The following is a 19,342-nucleotide window of genomic DNA, read 5'->3' as shown; positions in this document are numbered from 1 at the left end:
GTATAATATATATATGTGTATATATATATATGTGTGTACGTACGTGTATATATATAAATGTGTATGTATATACAGTGGGGCAAAAAAGTATTTAGTCAGCCACCCATTGACAATCAATGGGTGGCTGACAATGCTTTTTTGCCCCACTGTATATATGTGTGTGTGTATATATATATATATATATATATATATATACACTTACGTATGTGTATATATACTGTGTATATATATATATATATATACATCATGTTCGTCCTTCGTTTTCGAAGGTGACTTCACGTTGATTTGTGTGTGCGAAGATGGCTGATGAGGCCAATCCTTGCACGGAATGAGCGGGTGCAGTGAGGGCAGGTTATGGCTGGGGGGTGGCTGGCTGAGAGGGAGGAACTGTATCTGGTCTTGCGGAGCTGTCGCTTCTGTTCGGCTTCATGGATGCATTTTCCTCTAAGTCTGCTACACCATGCCAGACTGCAGAACGCCAGTTTGAACGGTGTTGGGCATCGGCTTCCCAGGTCTCTGGGTCCAGACCACAGCCCTTCAGACTGGCCTTTAAGGTGTCCTTAAAGCGTTTCCGCTGTCCGCCGCGTGAGCGCTTTACGTGGTGCAGTTCACCATACAGGAGCATTTTTGGTAGGCGTTCATCTGACATGCGGCAGACATGGCCAGCCCATCTCAGCTGGGAACGCTTGAGGATGGCATAGATGCTCTCCATTTCAGCCCTGTGGAGGACCTTAATGTCTGGGATCTTGTCCTGCCACGTGATGTTGAGCAGCCTCCTGACGGATCTCATGTGGAAGGCGTTAAGCTGTTTAGCATGCCGGCTGTATACAGTCCAGGTCTCACAGGCATACAGCAGGGCGGGTAGGACAACAGCACGGTAGACCTTAAGTTTGGTCCGTAGGCAAAGCCCTCTGCGCTCCCAGACAGAACTGCGGAGTCGGCACTTCCATGCGCTATCCTATGCATGACCGCCTCGTCGATGTTGCCCACGTGTGACAAGGTGCTACCCAGGTAGACAAACTTTTCAGCATCTGAGGTCTTCACCATGACGAGGGGCTCAGTGTACGGGTCTCCAGGAGCAGGTTGATGGATAACCTCTGTTTTCTTTGTACTGATGGTGAGTCCAAAGTCTGAGCATGCTGCGGCAAAGTTGTTCATGCTCAGTTGCATTTCCAGCTCGTTGGAAGCATTCAGGGCACAGTCGTCCGCAAAGAGGAAGTCGTGAACCTTGGTGGTCTGTACTTTTGTCTTTGCCTGGAGTCATCGCAGATTGAACAGCTTGCCATCAGTGCGGTAGCGCAGGTCTATCCCCATGTCCCCAGACCGGAATGCATCTGTCAGCATGGCTGAGAACATCATGCTGAACAGAGTGGGTGCTAGAACACAGCCTTGTTTGACTCCATTTTCCACATGGAAGGGCTCAGATGATGCACCGTTGTCCTGGACTTGTGCCTGCATTCCATCATGGAATTCACGGACCATGTTTATGAAGATGTTTGAGCAGCCAAACTTGGCCATGATCTTCCAGAGGCCCTCTCGGCTGACAGTGTCTACAAAGGTGGAGTATAGAGTAACGTTCTGTGACTTCTCTTGGAGTTGGCGAGCAGCGAAGATCATGTCCACTGTACCACGACCCTGCCTGAATCCGCATTGGAGGAGGTCTTCGTGTTCGAGATGTTCCGTCAGGCGGTTTAGCAGAATTCTGGCCAGGATCTTTCCTGCTTACAGACAGCAGAGCAATGCCGCGGTGGTTATTGCAGTCCTGCCTGTTGCCCTTGCATTTGTATAGATGGATGATGGAGGCGTCTTTGAACTCCTGTGGCAGCTTCCCTTGGTTCCACATGGTGCAGAATAGGTCTACCAGTTGTTTGGTCAGAGGTGGTCCACCAGCTGTGTAGATTTCTGCTGGAATTGCCATTTGGAAGTCCTCTGATGCCTTTGATGACCTCAGCTTCCGTTGGTGGTTGGTCAAGGGAGGTGTTGACAGGGACTTGAGGGAGGCGTGCAATGGCTTCGTCATTAATATATACACAGATATACACATACATATGTATAAATACACATGTGTATATATATATACGTATGTGTATATATACATATTAGGGGTGTGGGAAAAAATCGATTCGAATTCGAATCGCGATTCTCACGTTGTGCGATTCAGAATCGATTCTCATTTTTAAAAAATCGATTTTTTTTTATTTTAATTTTTTTTAAATTTATTAATTTTTTTTAATTAATCAATCCAACAAAACAATACACAGCAATACCATAACAATGCAATCCAATTCCAAAACCAAACCCGACCCAGCAACACTCAGAACTGCAATAAACAGAGCAATTGAGAGGAGACACAAACACGACACAGAACAAACCAAAAGTAGTGAAACAAAAATGAATATTATCAACAACAGTATCAATATTAGTTACAATTTCAGCATAGCAGTGATTAAAAATCCCTCATTGACATTATCATTAGACATTTATAAAAAAAAAATTAAAAAAACAATAGTGTCACAGTGGCTTACACTTGCATCACATCTCATAAGCTTGACAACACACTGTGTCCAATATTTTCACAAAGATAAAATAAGTCATATTTTTGGTTCATTTAATAGTTAAAACAAATTTACATTATTGCAATTAGTTGATAAAACATTGTCCTTTACAATTATAAAAGCTTTTTACAAAAATCTACTACTCTGCTTGCATGTCAGCAGACTGGGGTAGATCCTGCTGAAATCTATGTATTGAATGAATAGAGAATCCTTTTGAATCTTGGCAAAAATCTTAGCCACACGATTATCAAATGTAATAGGAAAAATAATTCATACTGACCAAACTGGCTTCATGGAAGGTCGACAATCTTCAGACAATACAAGGAAATTGTTTAATGTTATTTACTATGCTAGAAGTCTCCCTTATCCCACAGCAGTATATACTGTTGATGCGGAGAAGGCATTCGACCGCATAAACTGGTCATTTATGTTTTGCACATTACGTAAAATTTGGATTTGGAGATAATTTTATACAATGGATTAAGATGCTTTATACAAGGCCCATGGCATCAGTCAAAACCAATAATCATATTTCAGAACCTTTTTAGTTAAAAAGAGGAGTAAAACAGGGATGTCCTGCATCTGGATTATTATTTAAGTTGGTTATTGAACCCTTAGCTGCAAAAATAAGAAGTGAAAATAATATTCATGTTATAAAAATTGGCTCTCAGTATAATAAGCTATCGATGTATTGTGACGACATAATTCTCTACCTGTCACATGTTAACTCCTTTCTACACTATATCAATAATATCATCACTGAATATGGCTGTTTATCAGGGTATAAAGTCAATTGGGACAAATGTGAAATATTACCACTTAACACTACAAGAAATCACAAGTTCAGAACTCCAAAATTGGGTTTGGTTTTGAAATTGTATTGCATTATTAAGGTATTGTTGTGTATTGTTTTCATTTAAAAATAAAAAATCGTTTTTGAATCGAGAATCGTGTTAAATTGAAAAAAAAAAAAAAGATTTTGAATCGAATCGTGACCCCAAGAATCGATTCTGAATCGAATCGTAGGACACCCAAAGATTCCCAGCCCTAATACATATGTATGTAGGTATACATACGTATGTATGTATATATACACGTATGTATGTATGTATATATATGTATGTATGTGTATATATATACATATGTATGTATGTACGTATATATATACACACGTATGTATGTATACATATGTATGTATGTATGTATATACTGTATACATATGTATGTATGTACATATACATATGTATGTATGTATATATACATATGTATGTATGTATATATACATATGTATGTATATATACATATGTGTGTATGTATATGTATGTATATTTACATATATATGTGTATATATATATATATATATATATATATATATATATATATATATGTGTATATATATATATATATATATATATATATATATATATATATATATATATATATATATATATATATATATATATATATATACACATATGTATATATATACTGTATATAAATGGGGATAGGTTGATTGGCAACACTAAATTGGCCCTATTGTGTGAATGTGAGTGTGAATGTTGTCTGTCTATCTGTGTTGGCCCAGTGATGAGGTGGCGACTTGTCCAGGGTTTACCCCGCCTTCCGCCCGAATGCAGCTGAGATAAGCTCCAGTGACCCCCCGCGACCCCGAAAGGGACAAGCGGTAGAAAATGGATGGATATATATATATATATATATATATATATATATATATATATATATATATATATATATATATATATATATATATATATATATATACAGGTAAAAGCCAGTAAATTAGAATATTTTGAAAAACTTGATTTATTTCAGTAATTGCATTCAAAAGGTGTAACTTGTACATTATATTTATTCATTGCACACAGACTGATGCATTCAAATGTTTATTTCATTTAATTTTGATGATTTGAAGTGGCAACAAATGAAAATCCAAAATTCCGTGTGTCACAAAATTAGAATATTACTTAAGGCTAATACAAAAAAGGGATTTTTAGAAATGTTGGCCAACTGAAAAGTATGAAAATGAAAAATATGAGCATGTACAATACTCAATACTTGGTTGGAGCTCCTTTTGCCTCAATTACTGCGTTAATGCGGCGTGGCATGGAGTCCATGAGTTTCTGGCACTGCTCAGGTGTTATGAGAGCCCAGGTTGCTCTGATAGTGGCCTTCAACTCTTCTGCGTTTTTGGGTCTGGCATTCTGCATCTTCCTTTTCACAATACCCCACAGATTTTCTATGGGGCTAAGGTCAGGGGAGTTGGCGGGCCAATTTAGAACAGAAATACCATGGTCCGTAAACCAGGCACGGGTAGATTTTGCGCTGTGTGCAGGCGCCAAGTCCTGTTGGAACTTGAAATCTCCATCTCCATAGAGCAGGTCAGCAGCAGGAAGCATGAAGTGCTCTAAAACTTGCTGGTAGACGGCTGCGTTGACCCTGGATCTCAGGAAACAGAGTGGACCGACACCAGCAGATGACATGGCACCCCAAACCATCACTGATGGTGGAAACTTTACACTAGACTTCAGGCAACGTGGATCCTGTGCCTCTCCTGTCTTCCTCCAGACTCTGGGACCTCGATTTCCAAAGGAAATGCAAAATTTGCTTTCGTTTCCACCATCAGTGACTTTGATCTGATAACATGCACAAAAGTTGACACAAACAGGTTTGAATGGCTAATCAAGGTTCCAATCCTCACCTGTGACATGTTTGTTTGTAATTAATGTGTGTGTATAAAAGGTCAGTGAGTTTCTGGGCTTCTGACAGACCATTGCATCTTTCATCCAGTGCTGCACAGTTGTTTCTGGATTCTGGGTCATGGGGAAGGCAAAGTAATTGTCAAAGGATTACGAGAAAAGGTAATTGAACTGCATAAAACAGGAAAGGGGTATAAAAAGATATCCAAGGAATTGGGAATGCCAATCAGCAGTGTTCAAACGCTGATTAAGAAGTGGAAAATGAGGGATTCAGGTAGACCAGCAAAGATTTCAGCCACAACTGCCAGGAAAATTGTTCGAGATGCAAAGAAAAATCCACAAATAACTTCATCTGAAAAATTGTGGTGTGGCTGTTTCAAGATGCACAATAAGGAGACACTTGGAAGAAAAATGGGATGCATGGTCGAGTCGCCAGAAAAAAACCTTTTGCCATAAAGTATCCCGCTTACATTACGCCAAACAGCACAGAGACAAGCCTCAAAACTTCTGGAACAAAGTAATTTGGAGTGATGGCTTTCTTCTTGCTTGGTATTGTGGCCAAACAGCTCAATTTTTGTTCCATCTGAGCACAGAACTTTCCTCCAGAAGGTCTTATTTTTGTCCATGTGATGTCAGATGAAACAAACATTGAGCTGTTTGGCCACAATACCCAGCAATATGTTTGGAGGAGAAAAGGTGAGGCCTTTAATCCCAGGAACACCATGCCCACTGTCAAGCATGGTGGTGGTAGTATTATGCTCTGGGCCTGTTTTGCTGCCAATGGAACTGGTGCTTTAAATGGGACAATGAAAAAGGAGGATTATCTCCAAATTCTTCAGGACAACCTAAAATCATCAGCCCGAAGGTTGGGTCTTGGGCGCAGTTGGGTGTTCCAACAGGACAATGCCCCCAAACACACGTCAAAAGTGGTCAAGGAATGGCTAAATCAGGCTACAATGAAGGTTTTAGAATGGCTTTCCCAAAGTCCTGACTTAAACTTGTGGACAATGCTGAAGAAACAAGTCTATGTCAGAAAACCAACAAATTAAGCTGAACTGCACCAATTTTGTCAAGAGTGGTCAAAAATTCAAGCAGAAGCTTGTGGATGGCTACCAAAAGCGCCTCATTGCAGTGAAACTTGCCAAGGGACATGTAGCCAAACTTTAACATTGCTGTATTAGAATTGGGGGTTAAATCACCAAAAATGATTCCTGGGCGCAGCCACCGCTGCTGCCCACTGCTGCCCACTGCTCCCCTCACCTCCTAGGGGATGATCAAGGGTGATGGGTCAAATGCAGAGAATAATTTCGCCAGACCTAGTGTGTGTGTGTGTGACAATCATTGGTACTTTAAGTATATATAATGCATTTTTAGACAATATGATTTGCCTGAGGGGCTAGGAGACCCAGAGAGTAAAAAAAGGTTGAAAATAGATTAGAAAGGACAAATTAAAAAAAAAACTTGAGGCTTCCCGCGGGCCGTAGTTTGACCCTGCTCTAAATGAACATTAGATCTATCGATTGTAAGTTGCAATTATTTGTTTTGTTTTTTTGGTTTGTTTTATGCCCTTTTTCTAAAAACAAAACAAAATTTTTTTTATGGTAAACACACACAATCTGCAATATTTTCCCGAAATGTTTTTGGATGTGACGTAATTGGAGCCTTGAATGATTCGTGACAAAATTGATTTTGATTCATTATTATGCTTTAAGGCAGTGGTTCTCAACCTTTTTTCAGTGATGTACCCCCTGTGAACATTTTTTTAATTCAAGTACCCCCTAATCAGAGCAAAGCACTTTTGGTTGAAAAAAGAGAGAGAAAAAAGTAAAATACAGCACTATGTCATCAGTTTCTGATTTATTAAATTGTATAACAGTGCAAAATATTGCTCATTTGTTGTGATGTTTCTTGAACTATTTGGAAAAAAAGATATAAAAATAACTAAAAACTTGTGGAAAAATAAACAAATGATTCAATTATAAATAAAGATTTCTACACATAGAAGTAATCATCAACTTAAACTGCCCTCTTTGGGGATTGTAATAGAGATCCATCTGGATTCATGAACTTAATTCTAAACAATTCTTCACAAAAAAAGAAATCTTTAACATCAATATTTATGGAAAATGTCCACAACAAATCTAGCTGTCAACACTGAATATTGCATTGTTACATTTCTTTTCACAGTTCTTTTTGACAGACATTTAAAAAAAATCTCACGTACCCCTTGGCATACCTTCAAGTACCCCCAGGGGTACGCGTACCCCCATTTGAGAACCACTGCTTTAAGCAATGCCAGTTTTAAAGAAAAAACAGCCTGAATTGCAGCTTTGTGTTATTAGAGTCAACACTGTATTTTTTTTCTTGTTACATTCACCCTGTTTGCTTTTTTATTTCACTTTTTTTTTTTATATATATTTTATATTCATCGTATTTTTAGAATGTGCCGGTGCGGGTCGTTCACATACCAACCATACAATTTTACATATGTAACATTTAACTGCGCACAACTTTGTTGTATATAATATTTTAAATGTTGTTTTGTATAAGAACTTCATTAAAAGTTAAAATGTGCAACATTATTTTCAAAGTGAAGGGGCGGGGAAATTGTAGGTGTACTACTTCCGCTTTGGCGATGACATCACAAATTGGGCAACGACTGCTTGGCGGTGAGGACGTCTGGACTTCCACTGAGGCGTCGACGCGGTCATTAGTCTGCGGTACCACCGAGGAGGGACTCCACCTCTACCTCCACCGCCTCGCTCTCGTCCCTTGCGTCAACCCCGCCTCGGCGCACCTGGGGTGAGGCACCACGGGAGCTCCGACAGCCGCGCGGCAGGTGAGGGCTACCGGGACGGGGAGGACCGAGAGAGCCGCCGGGGGTGGGGAAAAAAAAGCTAGCAAAGCCGCCATGAGTTCATGTTGAAACGTGTTTGTCACTTTGCAACTTTTGTTTGACGCGTCACGACGTGTCAAGGTACGTTAGAGAGGAAGCAGCTCAAAAGTGTTTTCATCAATCGTAATGCTGCCTTCTTTCCAAAAATGGACAAGTAGAAGGTAGGTAAAGGTCGACATTCACCTATAAATGGTCGAAATCTTATCTAAGAATAGGGCAGGGATCCGTCCATCCATTCTCTACCGCTTGTCCCTCCCGCGCAGGGGTGGATATTCAGCTAAATTCCACCCGTGTCCAGCGACCCCGTAAGGGACAATCGGTAGAAAATGGATGGATGTGCTGGGGCCCCATTTCACACTTGAATTGATTGACATCTCCCTTTGCTATTTGTCTTATTTTGTTTATTCCTGAGAACCAGCCTCCTCGACAGAAGTACGTGTTTCTTGACCATAGGGCCCATTGTTGGGTTAGGGCTGCCAAAAATATCGGTTTCTCAGCTGTGGTCCGTATGGGCATAAGTTGTAATACACTTTTCCACCACTTGTGGCAGTAATGACAATATCAAACAAACAAGAAGTCTGGAGAAGTTCCTAAAGCGCAAAAATGATGACTAAAGTGGTAAAGCTGAATTTTCATTCGCGCTTACATGTTTATGTAAGAAACATTTATTATTTTTATTATTCATTTAGTTAGAATGTATTTATCATAGCACTGCATGTATATACATTTATTTAAGTTTTCTCGTATGCAGTAAATTTGATTAGTATTTATTTTTGTAATCAGCCTGACCTAAGCCTTGACAATAGTATTTGTGATTAACACATGCTTCCGTATCATTTGACAAAGTTGTAAGTAGGTTAGATATAACTAATAATAATTATCATTATTATTAATAATGATAATAATATAATAATTCGAATAATATAGATATAATTATTGAATATGATTAAAATCAAGATTCAGTGTTTTTATTCGAAGTGGCCCCGGGCCCTTCAAATTTTAACACTGAATTAGTAATCTACAGCCCCTACAGGGCTGCCAAAAATATCTGTTTCTCAGCTCTGGTCCGTATGGGCCTCAGTTGTAATACACCTTTCCACCACTTGTGGCAGTAATGACAATATCAAACAAACAAGAAGTCTGGAGAAGTTCCTAAAGCGCAAAAATGATGACTAAAGTGGTAAAGCTGAATTTTCATTCGCACTTACATGTTTATGTAAGAAACATTTATTATTTTTATTATTCATTTAGTTAGAATTTATTTATCATAGCACTGCATGTATATACATTTATTTAAGTTTTCTCGTATGCAGTAAATTTGATTAGTATTTATTTTTGTAATCAGCCTGACCTAAGCCTTGACAATAGTATTTGTGATTAACACATGCTTCCGTATCATTTGACAAAGTTGTAAGTAGGTTAGATATAACTAATAATAATTATCATTATTATTAATAATGATAATAATATAATAATTCGAATAATATAGATATGATTATTGAATATGATTAAAATCAAGATTCAGTGTTTTTATTCGAGGTGGCCCCGGGCCCTTCAAATTTTAACACTGAATTAGTAATCTACAGCCCCTACAGGGCTGCCAAAAATATCTGTTTCTCAGCTCTGGTCCGTATGGGCCTCAGTTGTAATACACCTTTCCACCACTTGTGGCAGTAATGACAATATGAAACAAACAAGAAGTCTGGAGAAGTTGCTAAAGCGCAAAAATGATGACTAAAGTGGTAAAGCTGAATTTTCATTCGCACTTACATGTTTATGTAAGAAACATTTATTATTTTTATTATTCATTTAGTTAGAATTTATTTATCATAGCACTGCATGTATATACATTTATTTAAGTTTTCTCGTATGCAGTAAATTTGATTAGTATTTATTTTTGTAATCAGCCTGACCTAAGCCTTGACAATAGTATTTGTGATTAACACATGCTTCCGTATCATTTGACAAAGTTGTAAGTAGGTTAGATATAACTAATAATAATTATCATTATTATTAATAATGATAATAATATAATAATTCGAATAATATAGATATAATTATTGAATATGATTAAAATCAAGATTCAGTGTTTTTATTCGAGGTGGCCCCGGGCCCTTCAAATTTTAACACTGAATTAGTAATCTACAGCCCCTACAGGGCTGCCAAAAATATCTGTTTCTCAGCTCTGGTCCGTATGGGCCTCAGTTGTAATACACCTTTCCACCACTTGTGGCAGTAATGACAATATCAAACAAACAAGAAGTCTGGAGAAGTTCCTAAAGCGCAAAAATGATGACTAAAGTGGTAAAGCTGAATTTTCATTCGCACTTACATGTTTATGTAAGAAACATTTATTATTTTTATTATTCATTTAGTTAGAATTTATTTATCATAGCACTGCATGTATATACATTTATTTAAGTTTTCTCGTATGCAGTAAATTTGATTAGTATTTATTTTTGTAATCAGCCTGACCTAAGCCTTGACAATAGTATTTGTGATTAACACATGCTTCCGTATCATTTGACAAAGTTGTAAGTAGGTTAGATATAACTAATAATAATTATCATTATTATTAATAATGATAATAATATAATAATTCGAATAATATAGATATAATTATTGAATATGATTAAAATCAAGATTCAGTGTTTTTATTCGAGGTGGCCCCGGGCCCTTCACATTTTAACACTGAATTAGTAATCTACAGCCCCTACAGGGCTGCCAAAAATATCTGTTTCTCAGCTCTGGTCCGTATGGGCCTCAGTTGTAATACACTTTTCCACCACTTGTGGCAGTAATGACAATATCAAACAAACAAGAAGTCTGGAGAAGTTCCTAAAGCGCAAAAATGATGACTAAAGTGGTAAAGCTGAATTTTCATTCGCACTTACATGTTTATGTAAGAAACATTTATTATTTTTATTATTCATTTAGTTTGAATTTATTTATAATAGCACTGCATGTATATACATTTATTTCCTTTTTCTCGTATGCAGTAAATTTGATTAGTATTTATTTTTGTAATCAGCCTGACGTAAGCCTTGATAATAGTATTTGTGATTAACACATGCTTCCGTATCATTTGACAAAGTTGTAAGTAGGTTAGATATAACTAATAATAATAATCATTATTAATAATATAATAATTCGAATAATATAGATATAATTATTGAATATGATTAAAATCAAGATTCGGTGTTATTATTCGAGGTGGCCCCGGGCCCTTCAAATTTTAACACTGGATTAGTAATCTACAGCCCCTACAGGGCTGCCAAAAATAATATGGGCATCAGTTGTAATACACTTTTCCACCACTTGTGGCAGTAATGACAATATCAAACAAACAAGAAGTCTGGAGAAGTTCCTAATGCGCAAAAATTATGACTAAAGTGGTAAAGCTGTATTTTCATTCGCACTTACATGTTTATTAGACTTAGACTTCCTTTTTATTGTCATTTAAATTTGAACTTTACAGTACAGATAAGAACGAAATTTCGTTTCATTAGCTCATGGTTGTGCTGGATAAAAAAGCAATAAAGTGCATAAATAAATAAATAAGTTACTGTACAGATAAATATATTGCACTTTTTCATATGCATCCATGTTTATGGATGTATGTTATATTGTCTTTTTTATACCAGCGAGTTAATCCATTTTTGGGGGAGTTGAGGGGATAATTATGATGCGTCCAAGAGTCTTACGGCCTGAGGGAAGAAGCTGTTACAGAACTTGGAGGTTCTGCTTCGGAGGCTGCGGAACCTCTTTCTAGAGTCCAGCAGTGAAAACAGTCCTTGGTGGGGGTGGGAGGAGTCCTTGCAGATTTTTAGAGCCCTGGTCAAGCAGCAGCTTTTTGCGATCTCCTGGATAGGAGCAAGAGGAGCCTTATGATCTTTTCCGCCGTCCTCACCACTCTCTGGAGAGACTTGCAGTCTGAGGCACTGCAGGCTCCAGTCCAGACATGCTGTTGGTGAGCAGGCTCTCTATAGTGCCTCTGTAGAATGTGGTGAGAATGGGGGGAGGGAGCTGTGCTCTTTGCATCCGACGCAAAAAGTGCATGCGCTGCTGAGCTCTTTTTACAAGAGCGCCGGTGTGTAGGGACCAGGTTATATTGTCAGTTATCTGCACCCCCAGGAACTTGGTGCTGCTTACCATCTCCACCGCTGTGCCGTTGATGAAGAGTGGAGCGTGGCTAGACTGGTGCTTCCTGAAGTCAACGATGATCTTTGTCTTGTCGACATTCAGGACCAGGTTGTTGGTTCTGCACCAGTCAACCAGATATTTCACCTCTTCCCTGTAGTCCATGTCGTTGTTGTCACGGATGAGGCCCGCTATTGTCGTGTCGTCCGCATACTTCACAATGTGGTTAGTAGTGGACCTGGCGCAGCAGTCATGGGTCATCAACGTGAACAGCAGCGGACTCAGGACGCAGCTCTGGGGGGAGCCGGTGCTCAGGGAGATGGTACTGGAGGTGTTGTTGCCCACTCACAGACTGGGATCTGTCTGTGAGGAAGTCAAGCAGCCAGTTGCATAGGGGGGTACTGATTATGTAAGAAACATTTAATATTTTTATCATTCATTTAGTTTGAATTATTTATCATAGCACTGCATAATTGTATGTGCATTTATTTCATTTTTCTCGTATGCAGTAAATTTGATTAGTATTTGGTTTTGTAATCAGCCTGACCTAAGCCCTGATGTTAGTATTTTGATTAACACATGCTTACGTATCATTTGACAAGGTTGTAAGTAGTTTAGAGCTATTATTTTTAATAATAATAATTAGAATCATAGAGATATAATTATTGAATATGAATTAAAATCAAAATTCAGTGTTAATATTCGAGGTGGCCCTGGGCCCTTCAAATTTTAACACTGAATGACTAATCTTACCTTTTGATTTTAATCGTATTCAATAATTATATATAAGCTACTTACAACCTTGTCAAATGATATGAAAGCATGTGTTAATCACAAAGATTATTAATAAGGCTTAGGTCAGACTGATTACCAAAATACATCCTAAATAAATAAACTGCAAAAGAAAAGACTTATAAAAACTGATGAAAATCAAATTTAAATACAATTACACATTGCTAAAATATATGAATAATAAGTAAATTGTAAATAATAATAATGTTTCCTAACTAAACTGTCAATAAAAAATAAAGTGCAAATGAAAATATATCTTCACCGCTTTAGTCATAATTTTTGCGCCTATGAAACTGCTCCATGACTTTAACTCCAGACTTCTTCTGTTTGTTAAAAATTGTCATTACTGCCACATGTAGTGGAAAAGTGTATTACAAGTGAGTACCGCTGCGGCCCACACAGACCAGAGATGAGAAAGATATTTTTGGAGGCCCTCTAGGGGGCGCTTGCGGCCCAACAATGGGTTTCTTAAAACACTGCTCTACAGTAAACATTTGATTTTGGTTGATTTATTTTGTCAGAGTTAGTTTTTTTAAATTAACTCCGAGACATCAGTTGAATAGTTAGATATAACTTTATTGATTCCTTCAGGAGAGTTCCCTCAAGAAAATTCTTATTTGAAAAAGTAAAAAGTCAATAATGGGGGTATAAATGGAAATAAAATAAAATAAAATATTACAATAAGAATTAAGATAAAAAGCAACAATAAGAATAAAAATATAACAGTAAAAAATAAGAATATAACAAGATAATTGACTGATTGATTGAAACTTTTATTAGTAGATTGCACAGTGAAGTACATATTCCGTACAATTGACCACTAAATGGTAACACCCGAAAAAGTTTTTCAACTTGTTTAAGTCGGGGTCCACTTAAATTGATTCATGATATACTATCAAATATATACTATCATCGTAATACAGTCATCACACAAGATAATCATCAGAGTATATACATTGAATTATTTAAAATATTTACATTATTTACAATCCGGGGTGTGGGATATGGAGGGGGTGGGGGGTTAGGTTTGGTTGGTATCAATACTTCTGTCATCAACAATCAGCATCAACAATTGCATCATCAGAGAAATGGACATTGAAACAGTGTAGGTCTGACTTGGAAGGATATGTACAGCAATTAGTGGACATAGAGAGAGAGATATCAGAAAGCATAAGAAAAACATTTGATTATTAACTATCCGGGGAAGCACAAATGATAAGAAAGAGAGGACCTAAAATAGAACCTTAAGGAACACTATTATTATAACTAAACTTAAACAACTGATTGATTTCCATATTTTGTATAATGTAGGAATACATAATTTGTATTCCTGCTGAGCACTTGCATTCAAAAGAGAGGAGCTACTCCATGTTTAGATATCAGTTTCACACATTAACACAAAGTGTGGATTGTTACGATCATGGTTTGATTGTCAAAGATGTTTGCTAATGTAACCTGTAATATTTCTATCTGAATAAATGCTTCTGATATTCTGTACTTTGCATGTTGTACAAGTGAAAGGTCTTCATGGCAATGTTTTAACCTTTGCTGTTTACTAATAAAATGTAATATTCAGACTTTTAAACATTCTGTAGTTGCGGACTGATTCAGAACATTTTATAAAAGAATAAACAAAATATTTCAATCTGCCAAAAATGTCCTATTCCTCAATTGATATGCTAGCATTTATTTAGGTAGAAATATCACAGATTACATTCCAAAACATTTCATGATGGTAATGTAAGACATTTTTTCTTTTTGTTATGTAGTTAGAGCGGATGTAACGCATAGCGCTATTATTGTGAAGTGTGTGATTGGTTTGAGGAGGTGTCTTGACAGCGTGAAAGCCTCCGATTGAAAAGTGATTCTAGACTTCCTGCACCGTAGTCTTTCCTTTTTGCTGAGCTTTTATGCCATTTTACTCAAGCAGTTGCAGTAGTAATCTACATTTGATCTTATTAATGCGTTTGACTAATCCAAACACAAAAGTGAGGCTTGACCGACCTCTCTAAATGCATGCTCGGCCGCACGCTTTTGTTCTAAAGTGATGTCGCACGGCGATCCCGGATTAAAAAAAAATTAATAAATAAAGTTTTGTCTTGTCGGGGTAACAACTTGTCATGTCTTTGGACTTGGTATTTCCATATTGTACCCGTTTCTTTGTGCTTTTCTGCTTACTATTTTCCCGCTTGTGGCTCATAGGTAAAATAGTGAAAGCAGCCATGTTTTTTCCAGGCCACTGAATGGCTTGAGGATCAAAAGGAGCCAGGACGCGTAAAAAAAAAAAGCCTGCATTTTAAAGGAACATACAGTATAGTTTTTGACAACCCTAGTTTGAATTAGGGGTGCAACGGATCAAGAAACTCACGGTTTGGATCGTTTCTCGGATCAGAGTCACGGATCGGATAATTTTTCGGAACAGCAAAAAAAAAAAGACAAAACAAATAAACAGAAGTTTTGTCTTTTTGTTTATTAACAATTTTAAATTATTAAATTAAAATATATAAAATGAACTTAAAGTGCACAAGGCATAATATCTTCTTTTTAACATGATTCATAGATATGAAAAATGTGTCAATAACATTTAATAAAAGCCATCATTACTGGAAAAGCTAATTTATTCAGATTAAAATGTATAATTTTTAAAATAATATTATTTTTATTTACCTCATCACAGTCTTCAGTGCCCTGACTGCTCACAATCTCAGTGGTGAGGTCACTCACTGTATGTCCTCTGGCGTAGGGCAGGGTCCATGTGAGACAGGCACTTGAACCTGGGATCCAGGGCAGTAGATCTGTGAAGGTAGTCCTGTAGAGTAGGGGGTGAAGTGTATCTGGGATTCAGGTCCTCTCTAATGGCATTCTTGACATCTCGAGTGATATCTTCCACACTTCAGTGGCAGAATCATTGACACAGATGGTAAAGTTTCAGTGCTGTAGTGCATTGTCCAAGGCTTAAACAGCAACAAAAGTGAATTTAGTACAACAAGTTTATTTACTCATAGTCAAAAATGCATAAGTTGGATTGTTTTGTCCCTGCAAACAAACAGCCGTCCTCCGGAGGACAAACAAAAAGCAATCTCTCTCTCGAGTCCTGGTCTCCTGGGCATTTTTATCTGTTTCTTTGTGCGTCAGTCTGTTTTTCCTTGTGCGTCATGATTTTGTGGTCTTCGACATGTTTGTTTTGCAACATCCTTGAATCCCTTAATCATACTTGGACAATCAAAACATTCTGTAGACAGGTTGGCACGATTTCATATTCAACTTTGTCCCAAACCCGGTCCATTCAATGGCACAGAATAGAAGAGAAATTAAATGAGCGTACATTCTTGACATACATGAAATATAGTTCAAAGGTCAGAAATTCTACTACAGTGCTCAGCAGAGCTGTAACAGTTTTGAGGGGTTTAAGCACCTGGAGGACCTCCTCTGCCGCTCACATCATCATCAGACCGGGTGATGATGTCTTTGACATTTGTCTTCAGGGTCTTGTGGGTCAATGCAGAGTATAAGTTAGGTTTGGTTGTTATCATCAGTCATCAACAATTGAGAACAGAGAAATGGATATTGGAACAGTGTATGTCTGACTTGGTAGGATATGTACAGAAAGTAGTGGACATAAAGAGAGAGATCAGAAGGCATAAGAAAAAGTATCTGCATTTGATTGTTTACATTTGATTATTAACAATCCGGGGAGGGTGTTAGTTTAGGGTTGTAGCTGCCTGGAGGTGTACTTTTATTGCGGTTTTGAAGGAGGATAGAGATGCCCTTTCTTTTATACCTGTTGGGAGCGCCTTCCACATTGATGTGGCATAGAAAGAGTATGAGTTAAGACCTTTGTTAGATCAGAATCTGGGTTTAACATGGTTAGTGGAGCTCCCCCTGGTGTTGTGGTTATGGCGGTCATTTACGTTAAGGAAGTAGTTTGACATGTACTTCGGTACCAGGGAGGTGTAGCGGATTTTATAGACTTGGCTCAGTGCAAGTTGTTTTACTCTGTCCTCCACCCTGAGCCAGCCCACTTTGGAGAAGTGGGTAGGAGTGAGGTGGGATCTGGGGTGGAGGTCTAGAAGTAATCTGACTAGCTTGTTCTGGGATGTTGGAGTTTAGATTTGAGGGTTTTGGAGGTGCTAGGGTACCAGGAGGTGCATGCGTAATCGAAAAAGGGTTGAACGAGAGTTCCCGCCAGAATCCTCATGGTGCTTTTGTTGACCAGAGAGGAGATTCTATAGAGAAATCTCGTTCGTTGTTTGACCTTTTTGATTACCTTAGTTGCCATTTTATCACAGGAAAGATTAGCCTCTAGAATGGAACCTAGGTAGGTGACCTCATCTTTCCTGGTGATAACAATGTCACCCACTTTTATAGTGAAGTCATTGACTTTCTTAAAGGCCTACTGAAACCCACTACTACCGACCACGCAGTCTGATAGTTTATATATCAATGATGAAATTAAGGCTGCAGCTAACGATTATTTTTCTATCGATTAATCTATAGATTATTTTTTTCGATTAATCGGTTAATCTATAGATTATTTTTTCGATTCATCTATAGATTATTTTTCCTTTTACCGATTATTTTTTATTTTATTTTATTTAAAATGAAGATGAACAAATAAAAGTAGGCCAGTTTTTTCAAAAGGCATGGCTTTTATTTACAAAAAAAAAAGTATGGCCACTCAGTCAACATTGACAACAACATGACAAAATATTCTGTAACAATGTAAACATTTAAAACTTTTAACATTTAACAAAATTAAAAGTAGCTTATTTGCTTTTTAATGTGCAAATATAAAAGTAAACATCCAGTGCAAATCTTAATATTCTGCAATAGTATAAGCATTTCAAAAGTAAAAGTATTGCTTATTTTGCTTTAAAATGTGCAAAAATAAAGATAAACATCCAATACAAAAAAGTGCAAAACGAAATATTCTGTAACAAAAGTGTAAACATTTCAACAAAAGTGAAAGTATTGCTTATTTGCTAAAATGTGCAAAAATAAAGATAAACATCAATACAAAAAAGTGCCAATCTAAATATTCTGGAGGACTGTAAACATTAAGTATTGCTTTTAAAATGTGCAAAATAAACATCCAGTCCAACACAGTACACAATAACCAATTCTACTCATTCCAGTGAGTGACTAACAGTTGTAATGAACAAAGGTTAGCATGTCTACTTGCTTTGCTTCTTTTCTTGTTTACAATATTCCCAGCAGCTGAAAATAGGCGCTCAGAAGGGGTCGATGTGGCTGGAACTGAGAGCTAATTAGCCTTCACCTCAAGCCAGGACTGCGAGTGAGCTGAGCTGCAGTTTAAATTTCTAGTAGGTCAACGGGCTCATAGTGATGTTACTAGTAGTTGACTGGGAGGTGTTTGTTATCATTTGGGGAGAGTCCACTGCCTGATGCTCACCTGCTAAACACCTATCTGCTCCACGCTGAAGCGCTGACTACATGCGCTCTGAATACGCACTGCTGATTGGCTGATAATGCTTCGTGTGTACCAATCAGATGGTTGTGTGGGTGGGACAATGCTGCGTGTGTACCAATCAGATGGTTGTATGGGTGGGACAATGCTGCGTGTGTACCAATCAGATGGTTGTGTGGGTGGGACAATGCTGCGTGCTGAGACAGAGGCAGCCGCAGAAGGAGCAAAACAACTTGTTAAGACTTTAGCAGCTAAAGTTAGCTTTAGCTTAGAAACTCGTTCGGTACAACCCCGTACCAAACCGAAAGCCCCGTACCGAAACGGTTCAATACAGAACACATAACGTTACACCCCTAGCAGATACAAATGACACATTCATGTTTTTGTGTAATGATGACAACGTATGCTAACACGGACGATTGACTAGTTGATGGTTGATGGTTTTCTTTTCAAATGTTCGTTCATAGCCGTTGTGCTGCTATGATAGGCCATTTACGCTCGACACTGTGCATACAACAACATTATTAGGCTGTGTATTGAAATACTCCCACACTTTTGACGACTTTTGGCGTGCGTTTTTCCCCTCGCTTGCACAGTCTGCTTTGCGCTCCGCCATGACGGTAGTGTGACGTAATTATGCGACGCGTCGACGCACAAAAACGGCGTCGACGTATTTACATAACCGATGACATCGACTACGTCGACGCGTCGTTTCAGCCTTAGATGAAATCTTAACATTCCAACACATGCCAATACGGCCGGGTTAGATTAGTAAAGTGCAATTTTAAATTTCCCGCAAAATATTCTGCTGAAA

General features: G+C 37.9%; 1 protein-coding gene across 2 annotated transcripts in view; it reads left to right on the top strand.

The window, feature by feature from the left end:
* The first annotated feature begins 7,875 nt into the window (after positions 1–7,875).
* sh2d5 (SH2 domain containing 5) overlaps positions 7,876–19,342 on the top strand; it is a 32,376-nt gene continuing 20,909 nt past the window's right edge. The window contains exon 1 of one of the 2 annotated variants that reach the window (XM_062037964.1): positions 7,876–8,111. The gene's annotated coding sequence lies outside the window, so the exon portion shown is untranslated. Of the gene's footprint in view, positions 8,112–8,192; positions 8,330–19,342 lie in introns of those variants that run through there. The other variant, XM_062037965.1, reaches the window with a different exon arrangement.

Source organism: Entelurus aequoreus, linkage group LG26 (assembly GCF_033978785.1).
Source record: "Entelurus aequoreus isolate RoL-2023_Sb linkage group LG26, RoL_Eaeq_v1.1, whole genome shotgun sequence".
Lineage (NCBI taxonomy): Eukaryota > Metazoa > Chordata > Actinopteri > Syngnathiformes > Syngnathidae > Entelurus > Entelurus aequoreus.
The sequence above is the reverse complement of the archived record's forward strand: the minus strand, read 5'-3'. Positions and strand labels throughout refer to the sequence as shown.